Source organism: Hermetia illucens, chromosome 4 (assembly GCF_905115235.1).
Source record: "Hermetia illucens chromosome 4, iHerIll2.2.curated.20191125, whole genome shotgun sequence".
Classification (NCBI taxonomy): Eukaryota; Metazoa; Arthropoda; class Insecta; order Diptera; family Stratiomyidae; genus Hermetia; species Hermetia illucens.
Genome location: NC_051852.1, coordinates 93,096,868 through 93,113,486, shown reverse-complemented (window position 1 = coordinate 93,113,486; position 16,619 = coordinate 93,096,868). Strand labels below are relative to the sequence as shown.

General features: G+C 38.5%; 1 protein-coding gene across 1 annotated transcript in view; it reads right to left on the bottom strand.

The window, feature by feature from the left end:
* Nucleotides 1-249: 249 nt before the first annotated feature.
* The window catches only part of LOC119654573 (toll-like receptor 7), a 60,787-nt gene continuing 44,417 nt past the window's right edge, over nt 250-16,619 (bottom strand). Inside the window, exon 2 of the mRNA XM_038060027.1 lies at nt 250-1,327. The gene's annotated coding sequence lies outside the window, so the exon portion shown is untranslated. The remainder of the gene's footprint in view (nt 1,328-16,619) is intronic.

The following is a 16,619-nucleotide window of genomic DNA, read 5'->3' as shown; positions in this document are numbered from 1 at the left end:
AAGTAGGCGAAATAGTGCCCGTACAATGCGGTCCATCTGTTCGGTACTTAGTATGCAGGGTTTCCGCTGATCCCTGATTTCCCGACCGAGAAGGGAAGGTATCTTGATCACGACTATCTTAATTTTTTTCGGACCCGCTGATCGTTACTCCAAATGATTTCTCATAATTATGGAAAATTAGTTATTTTTCTGGATGCAATCTAAACCTAAGGACGCATTTCATGCATTAAAACAACATTTGTAGATTTTCCAAGTAATTTATTGATGCAGTTTTTTCTCTTGTGTTGTGTATTTTTAAGTAATTTCTGTTTTCTTTCATTCTTTTCTTATATTGTTCAATTTATTTATTAATAGCATTTTCATTTTATATCATTTTTTTACATACCTACACTATAGTACATATCACAAATATATTTTCATCATTTCTTACTCTCTTAAGCTTTTCGCATGTTTTTAGGTTTTATTTTAATTTTCATTTTATTCATTAGTTTATTTTGCAGTTCTATTTTAATTTCTCTTCTCGAAATATATAATCATCGAAATTCTTTTAGTTGCTTTACAATATAGTCTTAGATAGTAGTTTATATTATATACTGTAGTTGCTAATTAAGTTAAATTATTTTAAAGTCAGTTTGTTTGTTGTTGTGTGTATTTCTTTACAGAAATACATTCGGTAATTCAGAAATTAGCATTTCGTTTTGAGTTTTGATTTTTTATAAAGTTTCGTATAAGGTTTCACATTCTGGATTTGATTCAATATACCTAAAAGTATTTTGAATGCTTCCTCTGCAAATTGTAGAATTTTGTTCTTTCCATTGTTTAATAATTGAAATATGCAAATATTTATTGAGTAGAATTTTTCTATGTAATAGGATTTTTTTTGTTCATTTTTCTCGTTACTTTTTTGTGTTGTGAGCTGTTCACGTATCTCACTATGCAAATTATTCCTTTCAGTTTCACTGTATTATTTAAAACAATAATAAAGTTATTTTCGTCCTTCCCGTTGGAGAGTTTGGTATATTTAGTAGATTAAGGATCTGATGTAGCCTGTGTACTCGCTATTCACGCCAGTTCTAAATTCTGCTTGAAGTTATATTCTAGGCTTTTTACTTTTCGGATAGTTATAGTAACAGTAAAGCTATTTACAATAAATACAATCAATATTATCTGTTCTCTTTCGCTATGTCTCACTCAGTCTCTATTTAATGTTGTTTTCGAATTGTTCCTATACTTACTAGAGTCTCCGCGATAGTGCCTTATTTTATGCGTTTAGGACAATTATGTAATGAATCACACGAATGGCAATAAAGAAGGTTTATACAAGCACCTGGAATGGAAGGGAAAAATATATTAGTTTAATTAAACTCACTTTTCAATAATTTGTACGTACATGGATATTTGCTTAGCATGCACAAATGAAAGAATTGAAAAGATACCTTTGAATGCGTACAGTACTTTTTGCAAAAAAAAATGAACACCACTAATAGCTTTTTCGAGATATCATTTTCTTATGTTTATTTATGAAAACTTGCAAAAAAGCTAACTTAAAGCAGTACCTTTCCCACTTTCGCAGCTTATTGGACTCATTTCATTCCATCACAAGCATTTGCCTCCCACTCCGTGTAAACATCAATTTGTAGTAAATCAATCAACACCTCAATTTCATTAGTTAAATTATCAAAAAATACTCCTACAAATTGATAGATTTAAATAATTCACTATCATTTAATATTCATAAACGTTGACTATAATCTGGTAGCGGTATATCTTTTTTTAAAATACGACAACCATATTAAACTGACGTTTTTTCATAGTTTAATGAGGCACCACCTCTGGTGCAAGTTTCCAAAATTTTTGTACACACTGCGTGTGATCTATGCCGTTTTATGATAGTCACCCCGCTGTGGTTTAGCTGGTTTGGGTTTGCTGTTCGAGTTCAAGTTCAGATGGATAAACACGAGGAAATTAATTTATAATAGCAACCAGGTCTGATGCGATCGTAGAAATATATATAAATACATGGTAAAAGTGCAATGAATATTCATGGCGAATTAATAGTAGCATTTAGAATTGAAAAAATATAAACACAGCTTAAAACGGTGCGTCTTTTGCAGAGGCGAATATTTAGACGACTAATAACTGACCTCATTTAATTTGGAGTTAATGTGACGTTCCTTTTAGAATAGATGTTGGATTAAAAAGATGGCAATTATGAAATAAGGTCAGAGCATCCGGTCATAACGTGTGTCAAATATAATTAAAAATATATATATAATATAAAACGCCAAATAATTCTCCAACGGGTCTATTGCTAATGGAACCTTATTTTGCATACCAAATAAGCGTCCCACCTTTGCTGTTCCCAGAAATTCGAGTATCCGAAACGATAGCCTTTTTATTTGTTGTGAGCACTCAGAACACATTAATTTTCTTCTTTTTACCGGCTAGTTGGAATTCAGTTTAAAGTACAATATGATACCAATTATCCTAAGTGCCAGACTCGACTATTCCAATGCACACAAACTGACTTACTAGTTCACTCCTGCCTATTAACTTCATTAAGCACAGAATGATCGCGGACTTGACAATCTTCCCATAATCCTTAAAAAATGCTCTGTCTCCAGCAGTCCATTCCTGTCAACATTATTCAACCATTACTTGTTGAACGCTTATTTTCACCCATCCCAAAGAAAATCAAGTTGGGGTACCTGAAGCTGGGAGCCTCGGGTAAAAAGGTTTATGTTCAGCTTATTTGAAAAACTCTCTATGCACAATTTTCTATTCGTACATAACTAAGAACCCAAAATATTTCTCTATGTTTTGCCAACCTGACTATATTCAAACTTAGCGAAAACTCGCGCCTCTCGCTGCATGTAATTTACAGAGACAACATATTCTTACCAAATTTCGTGACAATCGGTTCAGCAGTTTCTGAGTAAATCGGGTGTCACAGACGGACGGACAGGCAGACCGACGGACAGATGGATAGACGGACAGGCAGACATTGAATTGATTTCAATAAAGTTTTGTTTCACACAAAACGGTAACAAAAATCCCCTCTTTCTGAATAGCTACAAACCCAGCTTTACCCCTTCAACTTCGGCCAAAATCTTCGAACTAATGGTAGCTATACACTGCGATAAAAACACTTCTAGCCCGGACTTCCAGTTTGGCAAAGGTACAGGTCATTCAGTTGACCATGGCCTCCTTTTCTTGAAAACCAACATCTTTCTCGTAATTAATCACAAGCCACCTACAATAGCCTGTCTTCTTGGCATAATAAAAGCTTTTGAATCCATATGGCAATACAGATTAGCTTATAAACCAATGAATATACTGCACTCCCGTCCACTCCTCTGTAAACTAATCTTTAGCCTTTTGAAGAACCGCAATACCAAGAAAAAGTTCCTTTTCCTTCCTTTTCTTACACCAATCTAGCTGGTATCCCACAAGACTCAGTCCTCTTCGCAATCCATTTCTCACTCTTTACCGCAGATATCCCGAAACCTGCTTCCACACCCAATTCTATTAGCATCCTTCAATATGCCGATGACCTTATCGGCTTCACCAGTACGAGGACATAGTATGCCGTGGAGCTAATTATAATTCTCAGGGCAAAACATGACGTCGAATTATATTGAGTGGCCCAAAGTATGGACGGATTTACGCTCAATATAATTCGTAGCAATATTGTGTTCTGCGAACTAAAGAATTTAGGGTTCAACCCCATCTCCAGGAAGGGTGGAAAGTTCATAGAGGGGGGAAAGGAAGTTCCCCGCCTCTTTAACTTCGATGAAAAATCACGGCGGTCGCTCTAAGTTGTGGCACTTCAAACCGAGAATACTTTGATAGTATCATGGTAAAGTTTGATTTCCCAGCCTCACCCTCGGATTGAAAAGAGCAAAGAGGGGATGTAGGAGAAAAAGAAATGTCGTTACGATGGTTCATCTGTGCAGGTGCAAGGGAATTGGGGGTAAGGGAAGCCCCTCTCTTTAATAACCGCTGAACTAAAAATAACTCTATTAATTATTGCCAAAGTAGCAACTTTTCTTGGCAAATAGTCAACAGCAACAACAAGAACTCTATGCAAAATTGATTAACATCAAAGTTCTGGACGGCAAACTATTCATTGGAATTACAGCTTTAGAAAGAGGGGCCATTTTCTTGCTCCTACATACTCTTCTTAACCCCTCCCAGCGCCATAATTTTGTAAGGGGCCGATAGATGGCCGCCAAAATTCTCTAACGTAACTAGAAGGGGGACGATCGTTTCCTTCTTCATACATTTATCCCTGGTTTCTCTTCCTCAGGGGGTAGCGTTGGCAATTCAAACTTTAGGAAGATGATACAAAAAATCCCCCTTTTACCGGCTATAACTTTTCAAGGGGGGTGATTGAAATGAATTTTCATCGGGGTTGAATGGAGGTAACCTTGTTCCCTCCCTCCTCCATAAACTCCTTCCTTCCGAAGATGGGGATGAAGTTCTATTCTTTACCAAAAGTACTTAAAAACCCTTCTATCTATCGCTTGCCTGTACCATTTCTCATGTAGACTAACCCTTTGGTCGCCCATACAGAAAAAATCAGAAACGACTGCCAGTGAAAGACAATTAATCCTAATAATGTCCAAATAAGCAAACCGATAAAAGTCATAAGTAAGTATTTGGAACAATATTAACAATCTGGCTAGAATCCTGCATCCTTATGTGGAACCAAGCTAACCCTTCTGAAACATTTAGTAATAACTTCAATTGAATCTGTTATAAACTATATATATATTCCCGGCCTTTTTTATATTTCGAAGAACCAGTTCTAGTCTAATTCCCTGATAAAGTTTTCTAAGAATTTTTCTTGTAACCCAGGACCATATACTGGGGAACAATAAAAACTAATGCGAGAAAACCAGAGGAAAATGAACAATATTCTCGCTCAAATCAAACATATCTAATCCAAAAGTTCAATCCCCTCTGAGCACAGACTGAACTCAGACTAAGTGCAATGGATTCCATTTAATACAACAATTAAATGCTTTTATGTAATCTTGCTCACTAATAATAACCAGTCCAATAACTTGTGTGCAAGCCGCCTTCATCTTCATCTTAAATCACAGTATGACTTGCCTTACAATTTCTCATGCCTCTCATGCCACGAGTGTGTATCATGTATGAGATTTTGTACTGCATTCTCCGCAAGATTCCTCTCGTGGCTCACTGAAAAGATAATGATGATGCTGATACAATGAAAAGATGGTAGATACAGAAGAATTGGTCGAAAGACTCTAATTACATATCTCACATAGTAAAAAGTAAAAGTTGAGACTACAATTAGCTCTCATTGTCATTGTTTACATCGTATAGCTATCAGCTATGGTGGCGAGGCCTAATGGGACTCTTGATGCACGAAAACCCTACATATTTGACACAGCGTACATATGAGTTGTGATCATGGAAGTTGACTAAAGGGAAGAGTTGCCATATGGAGAGTGAGCCATTTGAGGTCCAACTTTAGGGATTGGTCTACTCCCTTTTATCTGTGCAAATGTAATTTGCATTCGGGAGCGATAGGACGTATAGCAGAATGTTAAGTTAAGTCAAACCAAAAAAACCAGGGTTAACCTAAATCATGGGTGCACATACCGCAATATATCGCAGCGAACACTTCTAATAACCAGTAAGGCTTCGTTTATTCATATTTATGATGGATCATAGGCCATTCATACATTCATTCGCCAACACTGTCCGCTAAATCTTAACGCCGCGTTTATCTCCTCGAGATACCATTCGCTTTTTATCTTCAAATCCGCTGAAATGAATTGCCTACATCCGTTCATTTCTTGGTCACAAACTGTCCACGATGCTCGGTCTCCAGCATTATTCAATAGAAAACTAAAAAATCGTATTTATTGCGTAATCCTGCAATGTCATTGTTTCGCCCATTCACCCCACGTCGCAGTGAGATTTCGGAATTGGCCTACCAAGTGTGAGAACTTAATGCTTCTGCACGGGGCTGATTTTTACTAGACTTTATTCTCCCTCCCCCATGAAATGTTCGCATTGCACTCCCCGGAATCAGAACTGGGCACAATGAAAGCAGATAGCGCAACTTCGATTCGAATCCATTAAAGTTAATTGCCTCCCAGCTTTGACGAATCATCGGTTACGATTGGAGCTATTTCTCTGTTCAACTGAGAGTTGGCTTCGTTGTTTTCAAATTTTTTTGAAAGCTATCTGGCCCGACCATCTCTTTGTCCACAAAACGAATGCTGCTGCTCCAATGCGGATACTCCTTTGTATTACCATTATATTTTTATTATTGGAACCGATTATTACGAGTAGGTAATGCGATGGCCGATAGCACATCGATACCTGTGCGTATAATTTTCAGCTTTTCGGTATCACCTCACGGAAGGCTTACAAGCTGTGCTGTAAGGAGGGTCACAAAAACACTTTCTTACCATTTTCTCTATTTCAAAAGATCTTAGATCTTTAACGAATTGTAGTTGAATACATAGCCACTGAGAAGTGCATGAAAGTATTGCAAAAGGCTCAAATTTTTGATGAAGAACTAGAAACTGCTACAACTGATAAGATACAATTTACGATGCCGTCGAGGAGTTTCCATGAATAGTTTATTGTCCAAGACGTTGATCTTAATCAATTTTTCATCGTTCTCTCGCTGTTTGTTTCCCACCAAAGTGCGAGTTATGGCGCACACTATAAAATATCCGGACGAGGCTTCCTGGCCGGGACAGAAGCAATAGTGGGCGTAGTGGAAAAGGGCGTGCATTTCTCTTTCTCTAAACGCGCTGAATGGGAAAATTTAAGGTATCGATTTTTCAGAAAATTTCAGTCAATGCTGTATGTTTCGTAGAGTGATTTTTTCTTTCCGATGAAAACCAGCCAGTTCTCGAATTATTTCCGTTGTGATTGTTGTAAATAATACTTGGATATCAAATTGATGTTATAGATGGCTATGAATGAGTGGCTGGGATGTGCACATAGCCAAGGGAGCTTGTATCCGAGTTACTAGGAGGTGTCTGTCCGCAGCGATTCCTATTTTCATTGCTACCCATGCTATGTGAATTTTTCACTGGCAAAGCAGGTGATTTACCCTTGAGAAACTTTTGATTTTTCCACTTGATTAATAATCTACAATAACGTTCAGAGTATCGTATTGAACTCGTTTACGAGAATTTTTCACTTTTTTCTGCCTCCCTTATGGGTGCTTTGACGTAGGCGGCTACATAAATATGGACGTGTGCGTAGATACATGATAATGTGCACATAAGAGAAATGTAGGTAACAGAGGGATTAATAATCAGTGATCAAAATGAACACCATTTCATATTTTATGTCTCCTTTGATACCAATGATCCTTATGATAGACGTAAAATTATTATGGCCATTCATAAACCGTATTTTATGCGCATATGTATTTAAATATACATAAATAGAGAGGAAGCTGCACAGGAGAAAAATCTAAATTATTATGATATTTCACAAGTATCCATACGAACTTCATTCGATAGTGTCGATAAAATACTCCTTTCGGTTCTGACTCGCAAGTAATTTTCTTTACTACCCACCAAATCATATTTGTTTCACAGCACAAAAGTACTTGCTCAAGGAAAACGGTCAATATCGGGAATAGACGAAAACCCTAAAATCTTAGGTCAGATAAGATAATGCGGTTCACTTCGGACATCTCGAAATGTATTTTATTGGTAAAGCCACGCTTTTTTTGCCAACAATAAACGATTCTGGTATTATTTCCGTATAATCACATAGAACAAGTTGGTTGCTTTTCCTAGGGATGCTTTCCTTATGTACTGTTTCAGCACATTTCCACGAACCGAGAGCGATAGGAGAGAGTTGTGGTTTACACAACTAGAACTTCAACTGCGATAAACTGTGCACCGACATTTCCTGATTTCAATCGCCATTTTTCAAAAGACAAGCTGTTTGACTTAACAGACTCACAGCAGAAATATACCACTGCGGTCTAGGTCATCCTTGCATCATCCAACTTAATCCAACAACCATCAAAGCATTTGTGTATCCGTCAGGAGGAGAAAATGAGGCAATGAATGAAGAGTATTTCAATAGGTCATGAAGGACCTACTAAATTCTACGCCAGCTGATTAGCCTTGGTGGCACTGCGTCTCTGGAGCCACTGATGCAATCTATGGGCACCAACCATCTGGTCTTTTGCCGATTTTTGTGACATTAAATGGCTAGCGGCAACAAAACTGCAGCCGAATTGAGGAAACAACGTCAAACATTCCAACATTCTCTCCTTCAGTGCTAACACGCTTAACGCAACTAGGTCGAACACCTAGGCTTTAGTTCTTTGAGAAAGTTGCCTTTTTCACAACAGACTTGGGAAGAGCACTTAAACGAGATCCTTGTAGCTGACGTAGAGAGGTTACAACATTCAAAGCAGCAATGCTGTCGTGCACAAGTTAGAAAAAAGCTTCGGCGCAATCATTGTAAAAATGGCATATGATCTGCTAAGTGAGCTCTTCAACTCACAATACAACAACAAGCAAGTATATAAGTTTAGCTAACAATGAAAGTCGACTCAATAACAAACTTGCCAACAATGTGCGCTCCGGAGAGAGACATCCCAAAAATTGGTCAAACTACTATTTAACAATCTGCAGTGGCAAACACAAAGCGCTTCAAAAACTCGATTGTCGGTCTTCGAAAAGAATAGGTATTTCGCCTCATCAAAGTGCAAAATGATACGAAGGATTGACAGAGTCAGAGTCAGTCTTTATATACTTGTCAACCCGTAGGAAAATTCCTTCCAGCCGACAGTTCCAACATTACCTAATATGAAAAAAAGAATAAATCTTGACGTTACTTATAGATGGTCCAAAGCTCGTATGATAGAAGTTGAGTTGCGCCAACATCTCTATGCACTTTTTACAACCCCAGGTCCCCACTGGAGAATATCATTCAGGGGGTGCTATACAAAAAATGCCCTGTGACAGGGGCCATTTTAAAATAAAATAGATACGCCCAACAGTACTCTCTCTTAAGGCCCAGGTTGTAGTCTTTCAGAAAACATATTTGGTCAAATTTATATTTTATAACCCGAGCCTAAGAAATACGCTATGTAATACACACCTTGTACGCTACCTGACGGCCAGCTAATAGTAACAGCAGTGTACAGAGAAATATTTTTTTGCATCTTGGCAAAACCACCATGTTATTGCAATGTCTACTAAGTGGAATAAAAAAAACTAATTGAATATGATAAAATTCCAAACATTTCACTGAAAAATGTTGTGCAAATATTAGCCCGCTTTTGTCCCCTCCATCTTCGAGAAACCATGGCTTGTCAAACACCCATTTCCCTCCGAATTGGAACTGCGTCCCAATCATATATACCACAGTTGACAGTCAACTTTCGAGCTGAAATCAATTATTGATGAATTTTGTCATTTCTGCAACCCTCTTTTTACCCTTTCCACCCTTTCACACCTCCACAATTGATGCCCGCCTTTAGAAGCCTGTTCACCAGAATTCGCACTTCTTATATTACATCCCCATAGTTAATCAATTGCTTGCATTAAAGCAATCCTAAAGTGGAATACTACTACTAAAATACTAGTTTTTCTGCAATAAAAGGTGTAGTTAAAAGGGAGGATCACAGAGTGCGGCAATTATGGAGGCATTACGTCTCTGACTGCCACCTATAAGATATCTTCCTCATCCGGCCCCATACATACCAAGAAGGCTTCACTTCTTCTGTTAAATCACCAGTAGATCTTTCTGGGGGAAGCGATGGAAAATTCGTCGACTTCAAGGTCTATGCCTATAATAGCATAATCAGGATAAACCTGTACACAGCATAAGAAAATTCGGTATCCGGACGACATTGATTGGATCGATTAAGTGAGCCTGACCAATTCGCCAAAGACACTATCCTCTTCAAGTCCATGTGGGTGAAGATGATCCAGCCCGTAAAGTCTATAAGGGCAATATCGGTGGTAAAAAAGAAGCATTGGCAGACCCGGCCTCAGATAAAGCCATAGCGCAGACCAGGGCGCCCAACAACTTTTAAAAAAAATTGTCTAATTGGTGGACCTCGACGCAAAACCGGGATGTCTGGAATTCCTCACGAAGTCAGGAGTAGACCAGATACCGGTTATTGCGCCGTTGATGATGATGAGCTAGAAAACGATTTGGAAGTCCATCAGGACCAGGTCTGATATAGATCGAGTTTATCCATGATAAATTCAACTAAAGAAGGAGTAGGTCTACATGTAGAAATACGCATAGACGAGGTACAAATGTTGAAAGAATTAAGAATAAAGTAATCCACTAGAGATAGGCAGCTTTTGAGTTAGTCGACTCCATTGTGCTTCTCCGTCCATTGAGCCAGAAAAAAGAGTTTTCATTTAAGTTTAGTTCGTGGAAATAAGTAACTTTTAAGTTTTGGGAGGAGCTAAAGCTAGTTGCCAAAACTGTTATTCCCCCTAAGGAATTTATAGCGGCTATTATAAGTACATACGTTATATAAAAACTACTTTGACTTGTGTAAAAAGCCCACTGGAGTTCACATCTGATAATTACATACAGGCAACAATAGTCGAGGTGCGGGGGCAGAGAGGACGTATTAACTGCATAGAAATAGTTCAAATGTTCTAGTTTCACAAATAAAAAGGTCATAATGACTTAACAGATAAACGCGAATTGAAAAGTAAGCTGCACAAAAATATTCTGTATTAACTTCATATTTTCTTTAAATCAAGGGAAATCGGTCCGACTCAATATCTCATGTAATTAAATCTACCAGCATCTGTACTACACTTCCATCTTCATCCCTAATATTTATCCCAATTCACTCTGATTATATCACAAATTTCCTGTATTTGACAATTTATTTAAGGACAGCTTTAAGTACGTGCGCCTCTCACTCGAAAATGTGCACACACTTCTTCAAGAGGACAAAATACGAACGTTAAAACGAGAGGATAAAAATAGCAAAAACACTGAAGGAAGAATATAAAGAAAGAATTCAGAACAAATCGGAATATTGTACTCCTTCCTACCATACAAATGTTCAAATGTTCATGCCATTCCCCCCACAAACGGAAAAAATAAAAACAGACTACAAAATGTGATGACGACTCTTCTGAAGTGTAGTAAAAAAGAAAATTGGGTTTTCCTCGTGCCATAACACATTGCATACAATTGCCCAGAATTTTCCCTTTGATGTTGAGCCGTCAAAGACTTGTCTTTGTTGTTATCATCATCAACATCATATGCATATGTACGTATATACTTCACGTAACTAGATATGTATATCCGTACGCAAAGTCATTGTCTCGCAGTCGTCATAGGCGAACCATACTTCTCAGCTCATTCACAACTTTCCTCGGATTTTCAAGCCCTCATCGCCCGGTTGTACTTTGCCCAGAAAACCGTCCCCGTCCATTCACAATAGGCCGAGCCTTTTTTGCATTGTTCCAAATATAAGGGAGTACGAGCCGTCACCATGTTCACCGGCCGACCCAATACTCTGCATAGTGCACAAGGTTACCGGAGCATAAGCGCACTTGAGATACATATTCACCTACAAAGATACATACTTTCTTTGTACCTCAATGCTCAGCAGTTCAGCACTTTGTGGGAGAAGTATAGATGAAGACATAAAGGATATTTTTGAATAACAGGGAAGCGTCCATCAAAACAGAAATCCTTCAAATCGTCGACCGGCAATCCCAAACATGACATCCTATCACTATTCACCCCCAATTGTCGGCAGTAGGGGTAGAAGATATTTCACTTTAATTCGATGTGCGGTGATTAAAGTATTATTTGTACGGCTTAGTCAAAGTCAAAGTAAAATAATTGGATGTTAATTAAAAGGTTTGAACATTCGAGCGCACACCCGACATACGGCCAGCATTCGTGTTTCGCAAACACTAATCCGTCGGGATTAACCTTTTTGCGGGAATAATGAATATACTTATGTCTATTGTAGAGTATCAAATAGTACATTCTGCTAGGCCTACGTTTTTTGGAGGGCGAAATACGGTTGGGTTGGGTGATGTCGATATTTTTGGGTCAGTGGGGAACTTCGAACTGGGAGTATTGAGACTTTACCTTTTAGAACATAACAAGTCGGGAAACCGGAAGCTGGAGGCTTCAGGTATGAAAGGTTTTGTTTATTTCTTTTATAAAAACATTTGAGTGTGCATTTGTTCCATTAGTACATAGCACATGATATATGCATATGTTATGTGAGAATATCCACATTCAGATGACATTGACATTCAAAGTTTTGAATTTGCAGACTCGCAACTTTGACGTATTATAACTTTGTTAGTGATAGTGCGATTTCCACCAAACTTGGTGGGATCATACTTTATTTTATATCCCACATTGTTTCCCGATGCTAGAAGGAACTTAAGGGGGTTTCCAGCACAATTACTAAAAATTATGCTAATATACTATTATTAACTTTATTTGAACAGATATCGCTTTGGAGGGTATTTCGCGACCTAGGCATCATATTGTGCAGATTTTTCAGTTCAGAGTAGTATCTGAGAATGAGTCCATTAAAGAAATGACCACACAAATGTCAAAACGAATGCCGACATCAGAAAGTACTAACCTAGACCTTTCATTTGATACCCCACAAGACTACATTTGATAAAAACAAAATTAAACAAGGCAAAAACGCAATACGGATTCTTTCAGCAGCATACAGAAAGCATGTAAACTTCTAGTACTTTCAGAATATTTTGGATAATAGTAGGCTATATCCCCCAGTTTTCGGCAGCATAGTTCAGAATTATTCTGCAGTATACCACCCCTTTATGATGAGCAGTAAATGGGAAATGAGCCAGCCGACAAGCTGTTCACCGTACAATATTTTCTTAGAACCAGAACCTTACATTGCATCACAAATACACTGAAGACTGCGACAACAGAAGAAGGACTATGAGTTTGAAGCTTGGCGCTGTTAAAGCACTCTTCAAGCAGATCGAAAGGTACAACGTCAATGCTTGGACTTCCGAACAACAGAAATTCATAGGCAGTGGGGTATTTTACTTCCAAACCCATACTATATTTAAAAACAGAAGAAAGTCCAGAGCGCGCGAATGCGATCTGACTTTTGTCGTTGGCAGTGATTTCATCACACATTTCACATATTTCTAACCAATGGATTGATGCGCTTCGTGTGACAAACGAAATTTTCAAAGTTTGGCTCATCAACGTTTGTGCTCCAACGGAAGACAAGGATGGCTCATGTTGTGTCAGACGGTGCTTTCGTATACTTTGACGCAAACTCACAAAAGATCATTCATGAAACTTTAATTCGTCCGGTCCTATGATACGGCGGAAAGATGGAGGGATGAGCCACGCAAAAACGTAAACAATTCGGGAAACCAGAAGTTGCACGCTTCAGGTATGAAAGGTTTTATGTATTTCCTTTATAAAGACATTTGAGTGTAAATTTGCCCCATTAGTATGTAACACGTAATATACGCATATATTATGTGAGAATATCCACTTTCGGGTGATATTGACATCCAAAATCTTGAATTTCCAAAGAAGTGGCAACTTTGACCTATTATAACTTTGTTAGTAATAGTTCGATTTCCACCAATCTTGGTAGGATCAAGCTCTATATTATAGCCTGCAGCCAACTACTGAAAATATAGTAATATTCTATTATTAACTTTATTTGAAGGAATATCAGTATGGGACGTATCTCGGAGCCTAGCCACCATATAGTGGCAGCCTCTTGATTTCTTTTAGATTTTTCGGTTGAGCAGTTTCTGAGAATGGCCCCGTTAAATAAATGATCACTTTGGACTCCCCGAACTCCCCGCCTTTCCAACAAATGTCAAAACTAAGACCGCCTTCGGAAAGTATTAACCGACACCTTCTATTTGATACCCCACATGACTATATTTAGAAAGGGGACCCCTCCTTAAATTCGACGTAACAGAATGTAACTTACTGAATGTATGAGCGTTCACAGTTTCCACCTTTCCACCAAATTCGTTGTGAGTTGCTACTACAGTCTCCGAGAAAAATTCGGACGGACGGACAGACAGACAGACAGTAAACCGATTTTAATAAGGTTTCGTCTTACATAACACCTTAAAAATGAATACTTCCCAGTAACAGGTCTTAAGGATAATCTTAGCCCCAGTCAGCGTGAACAGCAGATGAGAAATAAGGTTGTACCTATTATAACATATGACAAACCAGAAGCTCCAATGGACAAGCCATGTAGAGCGTATCGGGGACAGAATATTTACCAGACGTCTAGTTGAAAGCAAAGTGGAACAAGCCCGAAACAGATCAGAAGACTCAGTAGTTAATTCAAATTATTGTCTTTTGTATTCCGGAAATTGCACAACGCAGTCGCTCAATCAACAACAGTGGAGACGAAGGGAGGCCATATACCGGTATCGAAATGTAGCGTCCTAGCAGAACAATAGACTGAGTAGTTAGTCCGACATAGATTTTAACAACTGTTACGTGTCACCGTTTCAGAACAATCTAACGTATAGGTACAAATTATGGAAATTTTAGAAACGTCACTTTTGTTATTTGGAAAATCGTAAGGAAAATGAAATTTGCCTATTGATTGCATTTTGACTGCGCAAGGCGGACTGAATAATTGTTTTAGAAACTACCGCAGAAAAATTAATAATTGCCCAATGATGATTTTGAGCGCTTGTGTGGGTGCCACGTTTGCCGAATTCATCGCTATACTCTTGGATCAAAGGGAAACGAAGCGAAGCCAAACCACGGATAAAGATGAAGAACTACGTCAAGACAACGCATTTTATTATAAGTCCATCCCAACCAGGAGGAAAGTTACACATCCATTTGCTTCTGCACCCACCATAATCTTTAGATTGAATTCCCGGCGATTTATGGCTATTTACAGGAATAAACATAATGCTCCACGGGAGAATATTTGAACTAAACCCTGAAGGGATCTAGAATGAAATAGAAGAATTTAAGTTCCTGTACACTAATCACTTCGTGAGTGCTACATTAACATCGATCTGGCTGGCATTTTTGGGGCCAAATGAACACGGGCAGACAGGGCAAAGTTTCTAGATGACAACAATCCTTGTTTATTTCCGAACGAAGTCAACTCACACCTCCGGGTAAGTAGCCCCGGGTGGCGAGCAGGCATGCTATGTACTTATGATTTGAGGAACGATTTGGCATTTCCTGGAAACGGCTTATAGTTTCGTCCATCCTAATAATAATCTTTGTATGGCTGCAAGTACGTTCGAAGCTATGGGACCATCAAGTTGGCAGTACAGGCTAAGTTGAGATGGACTCCTGACTAGCACCTGATCTTGATTCTAAATTCAATCTGGAATGAGGATTTGTGCCAACCTACGCGTGGCCTCTTTGCTAGCATATACTATCACGACCATCATTTAAGATAACTGCACAACCGACAACAGCCGAAATTTTTGGAAAAACAGCGTTATACCACATTCACCGCTTTTGGCAGCTAACATGTGACATTCTACTATAAATCCCTTCGCAAAAAGAGTATACGACGATCAGCTACTAAAAAAGTAGAAAGATCTTCTGTTCCGTAAAAGATAAAAGTTCTAGTAGCCAAAATGGAGAGAAGCGGACGAAAAGATAGCAAAGTCCGAGCTGGATGGCACTCCCTTGTTAAGAAGAAAAATAAATAAACCTTCCTCCAGAGAGGATGACCCCCATCAAAAAGACGAGGTAGAGGAAGAAAGGCTACTCGAGCAATGCTTAGTGGTTTTATCGAAAATGAAGGCTGTCACCATCGAACAGAGAAATATCTACATGGATATCAAAAATAACATAATTGATGTGGAGGAACTCCTAGGCCTTATTACATATCAGCGAAACTCCTTGAAGAAAACCGAAAAGGAGCGGAGGAAAAAGCAAAACGCTAGCGGAGCCCCTAATGAATTATAACAAACAATTGATAAAAGAAGACGAGAGGGAAAAACGTAGATCTGGTCGTAGCATGAAAAATGAACAAACAGTGTCGAAAAAAGACCAAAATTCGATAGCAACTACATAAGTTGAATATCAACGGCAGTGACTCAACTATAGGAAATTCGACAACAACAGCAGCGACAAAAAAAATTGAAAGGGGCAAACTGCTGTCGGAGACTCTTATCATTAGATCGAGCTCGTGCCCAGAAATTATTTTAAACTTGACCAACGAAATTCCAATTAGAAGAACATGAAATAATCGTTTGCGGTTTGCTCTGCATTGCCTAAGAGTTTCAGGAACAGGACCGGAAATGAAGGAGTTAACTGATCTTCAATTGACTATGACAGTTTTTTTTCAAACACTTCAACTAAGCTGATTAAATCTCTTTGCACTGTCGCCGAATCAAGGACCTTAACCAATTTATTGTGAATTTCGGGAACAAGAGAAGTAGACTCAGACTGCCAAGGTGTAGACTTGTTTGTATGTCTAGGAAGCGTTGCTCCTGTGGACGACGAAAACAATGAAAACAGCTTTGCGAGCGCTTGGGGCAGGCATCCCTGGCCGTGTTGATGAGAAAGTCTCATTGTCATTAGACGCACAATGGAAAAAGGCTACAGATCCATTGCGGTTTATG